The sequence below is a fragment of the Babylonia areolata genome, chromosome 8 (assembly GCF_041734735.1).
Source record: "Babylonia areolata isolate BAREFJ2019XMU chromosome 8, ASM4173473v1, whole genome shotgun sequence".
NCBI classification, from domain to species: Eukaryota; Metazoa; Mollusca; class Gastropoda; order Neogastropoda; family Buccinidae; genus Babylonia; species Babylonia areolata.
In genome coordinates this window covers 26,387,875-26,403,117 of record NC_134883.1, presented here as the reverse complement: position 1 = coordinate 26,403,117, position 15,243 = coordinate 26,387,875, and the positions used below count along the sequence as shown (strand labels likewise).

The window sequence follows — 15,243 nt, the reverse complement described above, 5'->3', positions numbered from 1 at the left end:
GAAACGCCCAAGAAGGAGCAGCAGCAGCAGCCTGCGAGCGGAAAATCACACCCATGTTCGTTTAGCAGTTGTCGGATTTTTGTGGCACTTTGTCACCCCGCACAGGAAAAAGGCGTGTGGAGTGGTGTCTCTGAGACAGACAGAGAGAGAGAGACGGAGTGGGGACACATCAAGAGGTGATGCTCATGATTTGTCATGAGATTGTTATTTTAATTAATAAGAGTTGTGGCGTGTGTGTGTGTGTGTGTGTGTGTGTGTGTGTGTGTGTGTGTCTGTGTGACATAAGTGCAGTTGAGGACATCGTTGACGAGGGAGCTAGTAGGTGTCGTCCCTAAAATGTATGGGAAAGTTGTGTCAGTGCAGCACTGTGTTTAGCCTGGCTGGTATGGGGAGAATGTGGCGGGTGGGGGGGTGGTGGGTGGGGACAGAAGCTGTCGAAAAAGCAGTCTGTATTTGCAAAACTTAATTGCAATTACTGAAATGAAACGCAATAGCATAATCGTACGGCTGGTAATACTCTAATAGCCGATTAGCTTGGATAGTCATTAACCCACGATCAATAATACTTACACATCTTCTTTGCTAGGAAAACAACGGGATTATCTGCCCGTTTTAATGAATTCATAAAGCCAAGACAATGTTAGAAGTATTCTGAGTGAAAATGACACTTACTTTTTCCCCCCCAGTATTTAGCCAATGTTTCAACAAAAAATCATACTTGGACAGGACGTTTTTGCTGTTATTATATCAAAGAATCTTTCATTTGCTTGTGCCTACCTATAATTGGTGGATATCTCATGGCAAACTCATAAGTTAAGTTACCGTATGGGATTTCGTTTTGGGAGTACTACACAGTTAAGCCAGTGAGGAAAATCTGGACAGCATTTGAAGTTACCAGAAACGAACACGCGTTTGCTACCACTGCCTTGGCTGTTTAACCTGCCAAAACTGCACTCTGAGATGGTGCCAAAAAGTAACTGAATGTTCTGTTTCTCCTGGGCTTTTTCCTGACATTCTAATGCTTCTCTGCTTTCACCTCTTATTCTTCTCCGCTTCAATCATTCGTCTTATATGTCATTACTCCTGTTCCTCTCCTCTTCAATCATTCGTCACATATGTCATTACTCTTATTCCTCTCCCCTTCAATCATTCGTCACATATGTCATTACTCTTATTCCTCTCCTCTTCAATCATTCGTCACATATGTCATTACTCTTAGTCCTCTCCTCTTCAATCATTCGTCACATATGTCATTACTCTTATTCCTCTCCCCTTCAATCATTCGTCACATATGTCATTACTCTTATTCCTCTCCCCTTCAATCATTCGTCACATATGTCATTACTCTTATTCCTCTCCTCTTCAATCATTCGTCACATATGTCATTACTCTTATTCCTCTCCTCTTCAATCATTCGTCACATATGTCATTACACTTATTCCTCTCCCCTTCAATCATTCGTCACATATGTCATTACTCTTATTCCTCTCCTCTTCAATCATTCGTCACATATGTCATAACTCCTATTCCTCTCCCCTTCAATCATTCGTCACATATGTCATAACTCCTATTCCTCTCCTCTTCAATCATTCGTCACACATGTCATTATTCCTATTCCTCCCCTCTTCAATCATTTGTCTTATATGTCATTACTCGTATTCCTCTACTCTTCATTCGTCTTGTATGTCATTACTCTGTTCACCTCCTTCATCATAGTTTCCTTCTTCTTCCCGAGTTAATATTGTTTCTTCTTCTTCTTCTTCTTCTTCTTCTTCTTCTTCCCCTCCTCCTCCTTCTTCTCCTTTTCTACACCGACAATAGATGAACATAATTGATATTGTGCAGTGTTATGCATTGTCCTAAAACGAAAACTGACCAGCACAACAGTGAGAAGTTTTGGTTTGGGGTGAAACGAAATCCTAAACCAGAGCTCAAAACCGCTGAGATCCATTCTGATGTCAATGTGGTGTGTGTGTGTGTGTGTGTGTGTGTGTGTGTGTTTTAGGTTAAGCCCCAAATCGTCATTTGGCTGCCGGACTACAAGCAGTGAGCTATAGAGGATACAGGCTTAGCCTCACTGAAGCCGACCACATCGATGGAATTATCGAGAGAGGAATTTGTTGATTCTTAGGTATCGCGAGGAATAGAGATTAACAGTCGGGTGCTGGTATTTTTTAAAACAGGTTTCAGACATCGAATGAGAAGTGAGAAAGAGATAAACATGCACCCAGAAAGCACACCAGAGCACGAACACCCCCACCCCCCACCCCACCCCCTCGCCCCCCGGACAAACCAAACTATCTTCCAACACTAAAGTTTTGCAACGTGATTGTCCATATACGTAGAAACAGACAGACAGAATTGTGTATGAATGAAGGTGAAAAAAAAAACAAGAACAAAACAAAACAAACCCCCCAAAATCCAACAACATCAAAACATTGATTTCAAGTTTTGTACACTTAATTGTCACTATGATTTGTACATTTTCCTTCCATATTATTGTAACAAGCCCAAAATCAGTAAATGAAAAGTTGTATTTATTCCATAAATGCTATTGATTACTTTGACATAGTTATGGAATGCCGGGTATCGGTTTGATTATTTCCATGGTATATAGTTGATTATGTGATTTATATACAAACTAAAACGGTGGTCGACCCAAGAAAGTCCGGGTAAAAAAAACAAAAAAACAAGAGAGGCAAGGCCTTCAAGACTCACTTGTGATAAATTAAGTCCCCTAGCATTAATTACAGAGTAATTTCCCTTCTTTCCTATCTGCACCAAAACGTTTGCAAAATAAATAAAAATTCCATGCTTAGCAAAAGAAGTTCCTGTTTAAACAAAAACAAAAAAAAAACAACAACAAAAAATGATAATAATGACTGCTTTGTTCTTGTGTCAGAATAAGAGGTCAGAGTGCCAAGTTTAGAGAATACAAATAATATAAATATAACAGTAAATGCAGTTTGCATATAATTAGGCTTCTTTTTTGAATTTTTTTTTGTGCCCATCCCAGAGGTGCAATATTGTTTTAAACAAGATGACTGGAAAGAACTGAATTTTTCCTATTTTTATGCCTAATTTGGTGTCAACTGACAAAGTATTTGCAGAGAAAATGTCAATGTCAAAGTTGACCACGGACACAAAGACACACAGACACACGGACACACACACACACACACACACAGACAACCGAACACCGGGTTAAAACATATACTCACTTTGTTTACACAAGTGATTCAAAAATTATTTTAAAAAAAAAAAATTAAAAAAAAGGTTTCAGACGCGTCTCTGTGACTTCGTGATTAGTTTCACTTTTCTGCAGTGTTCGGGCTAAACATGTAGGATGCACAGCACTCTGCTAAGCGGCACCGGCTGAGGTGCCTGACCAGCAGGTGTAACCCAACGCGCTTAGTAAGGCCTTGAGGAAATAAATCAAACAAAATAAAATGAAATAAAATAAAACAAATTAAAATGAAAAATTTAAAAATATATATATATCAACAACAAATAATCGTGATGATGATAACAACGACAATTTCCACTACTTCTGCTACAACTACTGCTGCTGCTGCTACTACTAGTAGTAGTAGTACTACTACTACTAATGATGATGATGATTTTTTTTTAAATCATAAAAATGATGAATAAATAAATAAATAAATAAATATCAACATCATGCAATCTTTGGACAAAAAAAGAAACGATTTAAAAAAAAAAAGAAAAGAAAAACACAAAAAACACCCAAAACAGCAACAACAACAGAAGCATTAAAAGAAACAAATGAAGAAAAAAAAAGATGAACAACTGAATAAATAGATAAATATAAAAACAGGACCACCGCAACCACCACTAACACACAACCACGGCAAACCACCACCACCACCACCACCACGAACACCGCCACTACCTGAAGAGAGCCAGTGCCTATACAAACGGCAGACTGAGCAAAAGGAACTTCGCCAGGAACCAAACGTGCACGTGGTGTGTAGTGTGTGTAATGTAGTGTGTGTGTTGTAGGTTCCCGACCCAAGTGCGTGGACATCTAGGCGTCCGTCCGTCTGAGACAGGAGACTGGAGACCAGTGAATGAGCGTGGCGTGTGTGTGTGTGTGTGTGTGTGTGCAGGGAATGGGAAATGGGACGGGGTTGGGGAAGGGAAGAGGATGGAACGCCTAATGTGATTGTGAGGGCGCGGCACCATTGTACAGTTAAGAGGGGCCAACAAGGGGCTGAGCCAGCGACACAGACAGACAGACAGGGAGCGTGAGAGAGAGAGAGAGAGACAGAGACAGAGACAGAGAGACAGAGAGAGACAGTGAGAGAGATACTCAGACAGAGAGAGAGATACTCAGACAGAGAGAGGGAGAGATACAGAGAGAGAGAGAGATTGAGACTGAGAGAGAGAGAGAGAGAGAGAGTGATACAGAGAGAAAGAGAGAGAGAGTGGTACACGGAGAGAGAGACTGAGAGAGAGAGTGATACAGACAGAGAGACTGAGACTGAGAGATTGTGATATATATAGAGAGAGTGATACAGACAGCGAGCGAGAGAGAGAGACTGAGACTGAGTGAGAGAGTGATACACAGAGACACGGATATATATATATATATATATATATGCTCTTCTAACATGAAAAGTTCATTGTTGACATACCTGATCTCATGAGCGCTATGGTCAGCTTTGTAGGCAATCAGTTAAAACTCCACACATGTACATTGCAACGAAGACTAATTCAGCTACTTCCCTCCCCCCTCGCCCCCCCCCCCCCCCCCCCCCCCCCCCACACACACACACACATTAAGGCAAATCATTTGGCACATTGTTTGAGGATTAAAGGTACTGATGTCAGTTTTTGTTGGGTGCCTTCTTATGTGGGCATTTATAGCAATGAAACTGGGGATAAAGCAGCTAAAATAGGAGCACAAGATTCAGAAAAATCGACAAAAATACATGTTCGACTTTCCGTGAAAGAGGCATACACTGTGTTTGAAAAATCAGCATGGGGTCGATTTCGTAAACGATGGAAGGCAAAGTTTTTACAACATAAAGGGACATTATTCACCGACCATATTATTATTAAAGAAAATATATCGAATTCATCAGCTTGCTATACAAGATTAATAACCTCTACTTTCTTCTGTATAAAACGTGACGCGCTGAAGACAAAATATAGTAAAAATATTATATGCATTGGTGGCAAGCAGTTCGCTTGCATCTTAGTTTGTTTCACTGTCAGCACTTACCTACCTTCTTGCCCAAGTACTTAAAAGAGAGTAACTATTCTGCAGATGATTTTTGGGAAGTTATTTCTAACGAGGTTCTTCTAGTAGAACATTCAAAAACATTAGTTCATAGCCATATTTCTACATATCTTTAATGTACTCCATAATTGTGCTAATAGTTTTGGTTATTATTATCATTATTGAATTGTTACTGTTGAAGCTAATAATGTTAGTTATGCATTTCTTAGTAGTTTCCTACCTTTTCTGTTTTATCCTGATTTCTCTCTCTCTCTCTCTCTCTCTCCCCATCTCCCCCCTCATCCCCCATCCCCTTTTTTCATTTTTTTTTCTTTTTATCGTCTAATATCACTAATTGTGAAAAGACGCTGAACTAAAGAACGAACACACACACACACACACACACACCAGACAGTAACATTGTAAAGAATTCAAAACAAAACACAAAAAAAGGAGATAAATATGACGGAAAGAATAGAAGAAGAAGAAGAAAGAAAGAAATCCCAGACAACATTTTCTGTGAGGAAACTTTATCAGAGAAAGTGGGTAGAAAAATAAAAAAAATTGTGGCTCCACAGGATGGAACTGTAAGTGAATGGGTGTCGGCAGACAAACGGGACAATGGGGACTGACGAGGAGAGCAAAAAGCTTCACTGAAGATGTCCATGAACGTAAGCGGAAGTCGTGAATCCGAGGCGCAAGAGAAAGTTTTGCAAAGTATGCCTTTTTTTTTCTTCTTTTTTTTTGTAACAGGTAACCAGTGGAGAAAGTGCGGTAAAACGGAAGTGACGTGCTGACATTTGGAAGAAAGTAAGGAAAGTTAGTCATGCAACATGATTTGTTTTTAACTTTCTAATAGGCTCGCCACACAGTAACTGGAGCATTAAGCTGAAAGAAAACAGACAGACGGTCAGACGGACAGACAGAGATAGACAGAGAGAAAGGGAGAGACAGACACAGAGAGAGGGAGAGAGAAGAGGGGCAGACACAGAGTAAGAGAGAGAGAGAGAGAGAGACAAGTGAGAGGGGAAGAGAGAGGAAAAGAGATGTCGGGGAAGAGGTGGAGAGAGAGAGAGAGAGAAGGGGGTGGGAGGAGGGGGGGGGGCAGAGAGAGAGAGAGACGGAGGGAGAGATCTGGCATCTTGGAATCAAGGTAACGGACAGAATCAAACACTTTGTAGTTCCAGAAACAAGATGTTCGATACGCGAAAGAATTTTCCAGTTCAAGGAAAAGAGCGGAGCTCGACCACTCTTGGCAGAGGGATTGGGGGAGGGGTGGTGGTGGTGGTGGATCTGCTGTGATTGCGACCATTTTACTTGAAGTGGGTGGTGGAAGATATTCTCATTCAGCTGACTGCCCTGAGGAAATGAGATTGGGTTCAACAGAGGTGCTGTGGAATTCATTTTCTGTCTGTTCATCCTTCATCTGTAGATTGCATGCTGAGTACTTCGAAAAGATTACGAGAGAGAGAGGGGAGGGAGGGGGAGGGGGGGGGAGGCAGAGACTGAGACAGACAGAGAGACAGAGGGAGAGATAGAGAAACAGAGAGAGAGAGAGTGTGTGTGTGTATGTGAGAGAGAGAGAGAGAGTGAGAGAGAGAGAGAATGTGTGGATGCGCGTGCGCATGTGTGTGTGTTTACTCTATGTGTTTGTGTGTATATATGCATTTCTCAGCAAGACGAAAGCAACACACACACACACACACACACACACAGGGGTCAGGGCAAGAGAGGAATGGAGTCATCAAACAATTCACTAAACTTATGTGTACAGTACATTCCTCAGGAAAAACAAAATCTCCATGAGAGATCCTCGGATGAACAGCAAACAGCAAGACAAATGTTATCAATGATTTATGATGACAGTACTGGCAAGGTTAGACAGACTGGATGGAGCAAGACAATGCCACACAAAGTGCTGTATCAAATATAAAGGGAGTGAAAGAGTGCATACGGATAGATAGATAGACAGATAGACAGAGGGGCACAGAAAGGTAGAGAGAGGGATAAGAAGAGGGACAGACAGAGAGGGAGAGACATAATTATACAGACTAAGGTCGAGGTAAACAGAAAGACAGAGACAAAAGTCAAAAGCACAAGACAGACAGACATGTAGACAGACTTGAGAACAAACAGTAGACTAGATACAAAGGCACAGAAAAGACAAAAACAAACAAACAAAAATCGGGGATATAAGAAGACCCAGCAGGAAATCGACCAACGCGCTGGGAAAGGGGGACGGTAAACAGGAAGGTAATTCTACGACATTCACACACAGGCTATTCGGGCAGTTCTAGCAGTGTGTGTGTGTGTGTGTGTGTGTGTGTGTGTGTGTGTGTGTGTGTGCGTGTGTGTGTGTGTGTGTGTGCGTGTGTGTGCGTGCGTGTGTGTGTGTGTGTGTGTGTGTGTGTGTGTGTGTGTGTGTGCGTGTGTGTGCGTGCGTGTGTGTGTGTGTGTGTGTGTGTGTGTGTGTGTGTGTGTGTGTGTGTGTGTGTGTGTGGAGGGTGGGGGGGGGTACAAGTGGGAGGGGGTGTGGGGGGCGGGGCACTGGTGCATTGTCAAAAGACAAAAGAGAAAAGGGCTTCACCCTGTGGCTTTCTTCTGCTCAGTGATGTGGATGAGAAGTGGGTTCTGGTGGGAAGGGGGGGGGGACACATATAATTGACTATAATTGACTAATTGACTTCTCAGGATACCTATGGACACAGATCGTTTTCTTTTCAATCGCCAAAGACGTGGAACAAGCTCCCTGATAACCTCCGTTATTCTGATTCCCTCGCATCTTTTAAAATTTAATCTCGTCTCAAAACTCACCTTTTCCCTCAGCAATAAGTTCAATTGTGGCAGGTCCACTTCCTTTGCGTTAGCTGTGCTTGACTATGTGTGTATACATATGTATGTGTACATAACTACATGCATGTATATGAATGTGTATTGTGTGTGCGTGTGTTTATGTAAGTTTGTGCCTGCCTATGTGTGTGTATGTGTTAGGGTAGCTGTTAGATACACATGTATGTTAAAATGTATGTATGCAGTGTGTGTGTGTGTGTGTGTGTGTGTGTGTGTGTGTGTGTGTGTGTGTGTGTGTGTGCGTGCGTGTGTGTGTGTGTGTGTGTGTGTGTGTGTGTGTGTGTGTAGTCACATTTTGGTGTGTGTATGTAACATAGATATAATGTTTTATGTTAACAAAAGCGTTTTTGTAAAGCACCTAGAGCAGATTTCTGGATAGTGTGCTATATAAGTATCCATTATTATTATTATTATTAAACTGGTTGTGTATACAGCCTAAAAAGAACACTGCCCAAAAGGTATCCTTGGAGGACACCCACTAGTGAAACAGCAAGACGAATGGTCTGCTCAGTAATATGGATGGGAAGTGGGTTCTGGTGAGAATGGGAGGTGGGGGAGAGAGGGGGGGGGGGGGGGGAAGAGAGAGTCACACATACAATTGTCTAAGCTGGTTGTGTATACAGCCTAAAAAGAACACTGCCCAAAAGGTATCCTTGGAGGACACCCACTAGTGAAACAGCAAGACGAATGGTCTGCTCAGTAATATGGATGGGAAGTGGGTTCTGGTGAGAATGGGAGGGGGGGGGGGGGGGAGAGAGAGTCACACATACAATTGTCTAAGCTGGTTGTGTATACAGCCTAAAAAGAACATTGCCCAAAAGGGATCCTTGGAGGACACCACTGAAACAGCAAGACAAATGATCTCCATGATCATTAAGTATTCATGTCAATCAATCAATGACGGTTACACAGCCTGGATAGAATATACAGACCTGTGTCACAGAAGGAACTGTGTCAAAGACTGCACTGAAAACAATAAAGAGAGTGAGACAGATAAATAGATATAGATAGATAGATAGATAGACAGATAGAGATAGAGGGACTACAAAGGGGACGAGAGACAGGGACAAACAGAGAGACATAGAAAGGAAGAGAAAGAGAGACATACATACATACATACAGACAGACAGACAGACAGAGACAAGAAGACAAGAGTCTGAGACAGACAAACAGACGGATAAACAGAGAGACAAACAGGTAAACTGGCAGATATATACAAAGACTGAGGTCAATTCAAAAGACAGACAGATAGGTAGGAAGACAGACTTGAGAACAGACAGCAGAGACCAGACACAGATAAAGACAGAGACAACAACAGTCGGGGGATATAAGCAGACAACACAGGAAATCAACCAACGCTCAGGGAGGTAAGGTGAACGACAAACAGGGTAATTGGACGACGTTCACACTGCACAGGATCTAATCAGGACAGGACTGGTATTGTGTGTGTGTGTGTGTGCGGAGGGTGGGGAAGAGGGGCTGGGGGGGGGGGGGGGGGGCACGGCTTCATTGTCCAGACACACAAAAAAAAAGGGATTTGGCCCATGGCTAACTATCCCCCCGTGAGTTGGGAAGTGGGGGCAGGTTTGGGGTAAGAAAGGGAGAGGAGTATCATCGAATACAATTGACTAAACTGGTTGTGTTTTCAGCACACAAAAGACACCAATTAAAACATTAAAACAGCAAGACGGATGACCTCGATGATTGATGATGACGCTCTGAAGGTTGTCATACAGACCGGAATGAACAGACAGACCAAACGCCTGAGAAAAAACAAAACAAAAACTGTACCAGTCAAAGAAACTAAAGGCAAGAAAGGGTGTGAGAAAAAAAAAAAAACAGAGTAGGGGGTGGATGTGGGGGTGGGGGATAGAGCGGCAGACAGATAAAGACTCAAGAGACAGAGAGAGAGACAGACAGACAGACAGTAAATATAACGACAGGGACGAAGAAAGAGACAGAAAGACAGACACTAAGACAAAGACAGACAATTTGACAGAGACTTAAGCCACAACTAAGACAGACGGGCAGACGAGAACTGACAGAAAGGGAAGAAGAAGAAGAAGAAGGGAGAGAGAGAGAGAGAGAAGGTGAGAGATGAACAACACGCAAACAGACAAACAGACAAGACAGGGAGAGACAGACAAAGGCAGACAGAAAGACAGAAACTAAGGTAGAAACAAGAGACAGACAGACAGACAGGTAGACAGACTTGAGAACAGACAGCAGACTAGATACAGGTGAAGACAGAGAAAGGCAACAACAACAACAACAACAACAACAACAGCAAAGAATCGGGGATGAACGTAGACTGAACAGGAAACCGACCACGGCACAGTAAAGAAAACGGCAAACAAAAATGGTGATTGGACAACGCTTACACTGCACACGGGCTAATCAGGACAGGACTGGTATTGTGTGTGTGTGTGTGGGTGGGTGGGGGGGGTGGGGGGCAGGGGGCGGAGGGGGGATAGGGGGCGGAGGGGGGGGGCATGGGGTGAGAAGGGTTAGGTTTGGGGGTTGGGGGCGGGGGGCACTGCTTGCATTGTCTATAGACAAATACAGGATCTCGCCCTTTCTCTCTGCTCAGTGTTAAGAGGTAGTGGGAGAGAGTTCTGTGTAAGAAGGGGGAGAGGATCACCACATACAATGGGTTGAACTGGCCGTGTATACAGCATAAAAGGGGGAAGAGTGTCACCACATACAGTTGGTTGAACTGGCCGTGTATACAGCAGAAAACGGGGAGAGTGTCACCACATACAACTGGTTGAACTGCCCGTGTATACAGCATAATAGGTGGGAGAGTGTCACCACATACAGTTGGTTGAACTGGCCGTCTATACAGCATAAAAGGGGAAGAGTGTCACCACATACAGTTGGTTGAACTGGCCGTGTATACAGCAGAAAACGGGGAGAGTGTCATCATATACAGTTAGTTGAACTGGCCGTGTATACAGCATAAAAGGGGGAGAGTGTCACCACATACAACTGGTTGAACTGGCCGTGTATACAGCATAAAAGGGGGATAGTGTCACCACATACAGTTGGTTGAACTAGCCGTGTATACAGAAGAAAACGGGGAGAGTGTCACCACATACAACTGGTTGAACTGGTCGTGTGTACAGCATAAAAGGGGGGGAGAGTGTCACCACATACAGTTGGTTGAACTGGCCGTGTATACAGCATAAAATGGGGAGAGTGTCACCACATACAGTTGGTTGAACTGGCCGTGTATACAGCATAAAATGGGGAGAGTGTCATCACATTCAGGCCGTGTATACAGCATTTAAATGGGGAGAGTGTCAATGCCGTGTATACAGCATTTAAATGGGGAGAGTGTCACCACATACAGTTGGTTGAACTGGCCGTGTATACAGCATAAAATGGGGAGAGTGTCACCACATACAACTGAACTGGCCGTGTATACAGCATAAAATGGGGAGAGTGTCACCACATACAATTGGTTGAACTGGCCGTGTATACAGCGTAAAAGGGGAAGAGTGTCACCACATACAACTGGTTGAACTGGCCGTGTATACAGCATAAAAGGGGGAGAGTGTTACCACATACAGTTGGTTGAACTGGCCGTGTATACAGCATAAAAGGGGGAGAGTGTCACCACATACAACTGGTTGAACTGGCCGTGTATACAGCATAAAAGGGGGAGAGTGTCATCACATACAACTGGTTGAACTGGCCATGTATACAGCATAAAAGGGAGAAAGTGTCACCACATACAGTTGGTTGAACTGGCCGTGTATACAGCGTAAAAGGGGAAGAGTGTCACCACATACAGTTGGTTGAACTGGCCGTGTATACAGCATAAAAGGGGGAGAGTGTCACCACATACAGTTGGTTGAACTGGTCGTGTATACAGCATAAAATGGTGAGTGTCACCACATACAACTGGTTGAACTGGCCATGTATACAGCATAAAAGGGGGAAAGTGTCACCACATACAGTTGGTTGAACTGGCCGTCTATACAGCATAAAAGGGGAAGAGTGTCACCACATACAGTTGGTTGAACTGGCCGTGTATACAGCATAAAAGGGGGAGAGTGTCACCACATACAGTTGGTTGAACTGGCCGTGTATACAGCATAAAAGGGGGAGAGTGTCACCACATACAACTGGTTGAACTGGCCGTGTATACAGCATAAAATGGGGAGAGTGTCATCACATACAACTGGTTGAACTGGCCATGTATACAGCATAAAAGGGGGATAGTGTCACCACATACAGTTGGTTGAACTGGCCGTGTATACAGCATAAAAGGGGGAGAGTGTCACCACATACAGCTGGTTGAACTGGCCGTGTATACAGCGTAAAAGGGGAAGAGTGTCCCCATATACAATGGATTGAACTGGCCGCGTATACAGCATAAAAGAGGGAGAAAATTCCCCACGAGAGATTCCTGGAGGACACCAAACAGCAAGATGGATGATCTCAACGATCTATGATGACAGTCTGGGTATCGATAAAAACAGACAGACCCATGAGAGAGAGAAGGAACGAACTGTATTGAGTACACCGGAGGCACTGAAGAAAGGGAGTGAGAAAGCACACACACACACACACACACACACACACACACACACACACACACACACACACACACACACCTCTCTCCATATTATGGATATAGATATGGAGGTGTGTGTGTGTGTGTGTGTGTGTGTGTGTGTGTGTGTGTGTGCCCTTGCCTGAAGAAGCTGTTTTTCAGTGAAAATTTGCTGCTATTAAAATTACAAGTTTTAAAGACATGCTAAGTCTACTGTTGTTGATTTTTTTTTTTTTTTTAATTTACCGGTTATGGTATTTACCACAGCGCTTTTTACAAGGAGCGAACCCCCAAGACACCAAGAGAGTGTGAACTTATTGCATATATGTATGAATATATATATACATATATATATATATATATATATGTGTGTGTGTGTGTGTGTGTGTGTGTGTGTGTGTGTGTGTGTGTGTGTGTGTGTAAAGATAGAAAGAAGGAGGAAGACAGAGAGACAAGAACAGACTAGGCAGACAGAAACTAAGAGACAAAAAAGTCTCTCACCCTGTGGCTGTCTGCTCAGAGAAGGGAAGTAAGTTGGGGTGGGGAGGGGGAGGGGAGAGAGTTTGGGGAAAGGAGGAGACAGTCACCAAAATTAATGTTTGTGTGGCTGTGTGTGTACAGCTTAAAAGAAATGTCCTCAAGAAAGATTCTTGGAGGACTGCACTGAAACAGCACGACACGTCATCTCGATGGTTTATGACGACAGTCTGGGTATGGTTAGGCACACTGGATGATTTATGACGACAGTCTGGGTATGGTTAGCCACATTAGATTACTTATGACGACAGTCTGGGTATGGGTAGGCATATTGGATGGTTTATAACAACCGTGTGGGTATGGTTGGGCACATTGGATGATGTATGACGACAGTCTGGGTATGGTTAGGCACACTGGATGATTTATGATGACAGTCTGGGTATGATTAGGCACATTGGATGGTTTATGACGACAGTCTGGGTATGGATAGTCACATTGGATGATTTATGACGACAGTCTGGGTATGGTTAGGCACATTGGATGATTTATGACGACAGTCTGGGTATGGTTAGTCACATTGGATGGTTTATGACGACAGTCTGGGTATGGTTAGGCACATTGGATGATTTATGACGACAGTCTGGGTATGGATAGTCACATTGGATGATTTATGATGACAGTCTGGGTATGGATAGTCACATTGGATGGTTTATGACGACAGTCTGGGTATGGTTAGGCACATTGGATGATTTATGACGACAGTCTGGGTATGGTTAGGCACATTGGATGGTTAATGACGACAGTCTGTGTATGGTTAGCCACATTGGATGATTTATGACGACAGTCTGGGTATGGTTGGGCACATTGGATGATTTATGACGACAGTCTGGGTATGGTTAGGCACATTGGATGATTTATGACGACAGTCTGGGTATGGTTAATCACATTGGATGATTAATGACGACAGTCTGGGTATACTTAGGCACATTGGATGATTTATGACGACAGTCTGGGTATGGATAGTCACATTGGATGGTTTATGACGACAGTCTGGGTATGGTTAGGCACATTGGATGGTTTATGACGACAGTCTGGGTATGGTTAGGCACATTGGATGATTTATGACGACAGTCTGGGTATGATTAGGCACATTGGATGGAACAAACAGACTGCTGCCAGAAAAAGAACTATATTACCGAAAGTGATCCAGGGAGTGAAAAAGCACAGAAGAAAGAGAGAGAGAGAGAGAGAGAGAGAGAGAGAGAGAGAGAGAGAGAGAGAGAGAGAGAGAGAGAGAGAGAGAGAGAGAGAGAGAGAACTCAGAACTCAGAACTCAAAACGTTTTTTATTCAAGGATTAAGATTCTAGGCATGGCCCATTCTTCCAATCTGTCCTTGCTAATCTACATCAGTTACAACAGTATACATGTATCTAATGGAAAAGGGAGAAAGAGATAAGGAAAACAAAACAAAAAAGTCCTCCAGAAAGAATATGATTAAGAACACACACACACACACACACACACACACACACACACACACACACACACACACACACACACACACACACACACACACACACACTAACAGATACATAAGACACAGAGAGAGAGGGAGGGGAAGAGAAATATGTCATCAGTATCGCCAACCGGATGACTAAAGCCACATTGCTGTTATCATCAAATCCACGTACGACAGTTGTAATTAATACTAAAATGACTACTACCATCACCAGTGTCACTTATACAACAGCCATTGTCACCATCATGATGGAATGAAATGAATATAGTCATGCATGCACACAATTAATTAGAAGAAAATGAAAGAAATGCAAACAAGCAAACAAAACAAAGTGAATGAAAAGAAAATTGTGGACAGAATAAGAACAAGACCAAAACAAGATCATGGAGAAACAGTGAAAACGGATCCAGTCAGTTAGACATATAAATACCCTCATTGTGAGAAAGAGAGAGAGAGTGAGAGGGAGAGAGAGAGAGAGAGATATGCAGATGTAGATGTTTTATTCATATAGGCCATAGCCCCTTAGAAGGGGGTACACATGGAATTGACATTAAGTCGCATATTACTACAAAGAAAAATTACGTTACATAAGC

The 15,243-nt window shown here is 43.0% G+C and overlaps 1 protein-coding gene across 1 annotated transcript in view; it reads right to left on the bottom strand.

Moving 5' to 3' along the window:
• LOC143285111 (uncharacterized) overlaps positions 1–4,040 on the bottom strand; it is a 32,799-nt gene extending 28,759 nt beyond the window's left edge. Inside the window, exon 1 of the mRNA XM_076592326.1 lies at positions 3,911–4,040. The gene's annotated coding sequence lies outside the window, so the exon portion shown is untranslated. The remainder of the gene's footprint in view (positions 1–3,910) is intronic.
• Between the last annotated feature and the right edge of the window lie 11,203 nt (positions 4,041–15,243).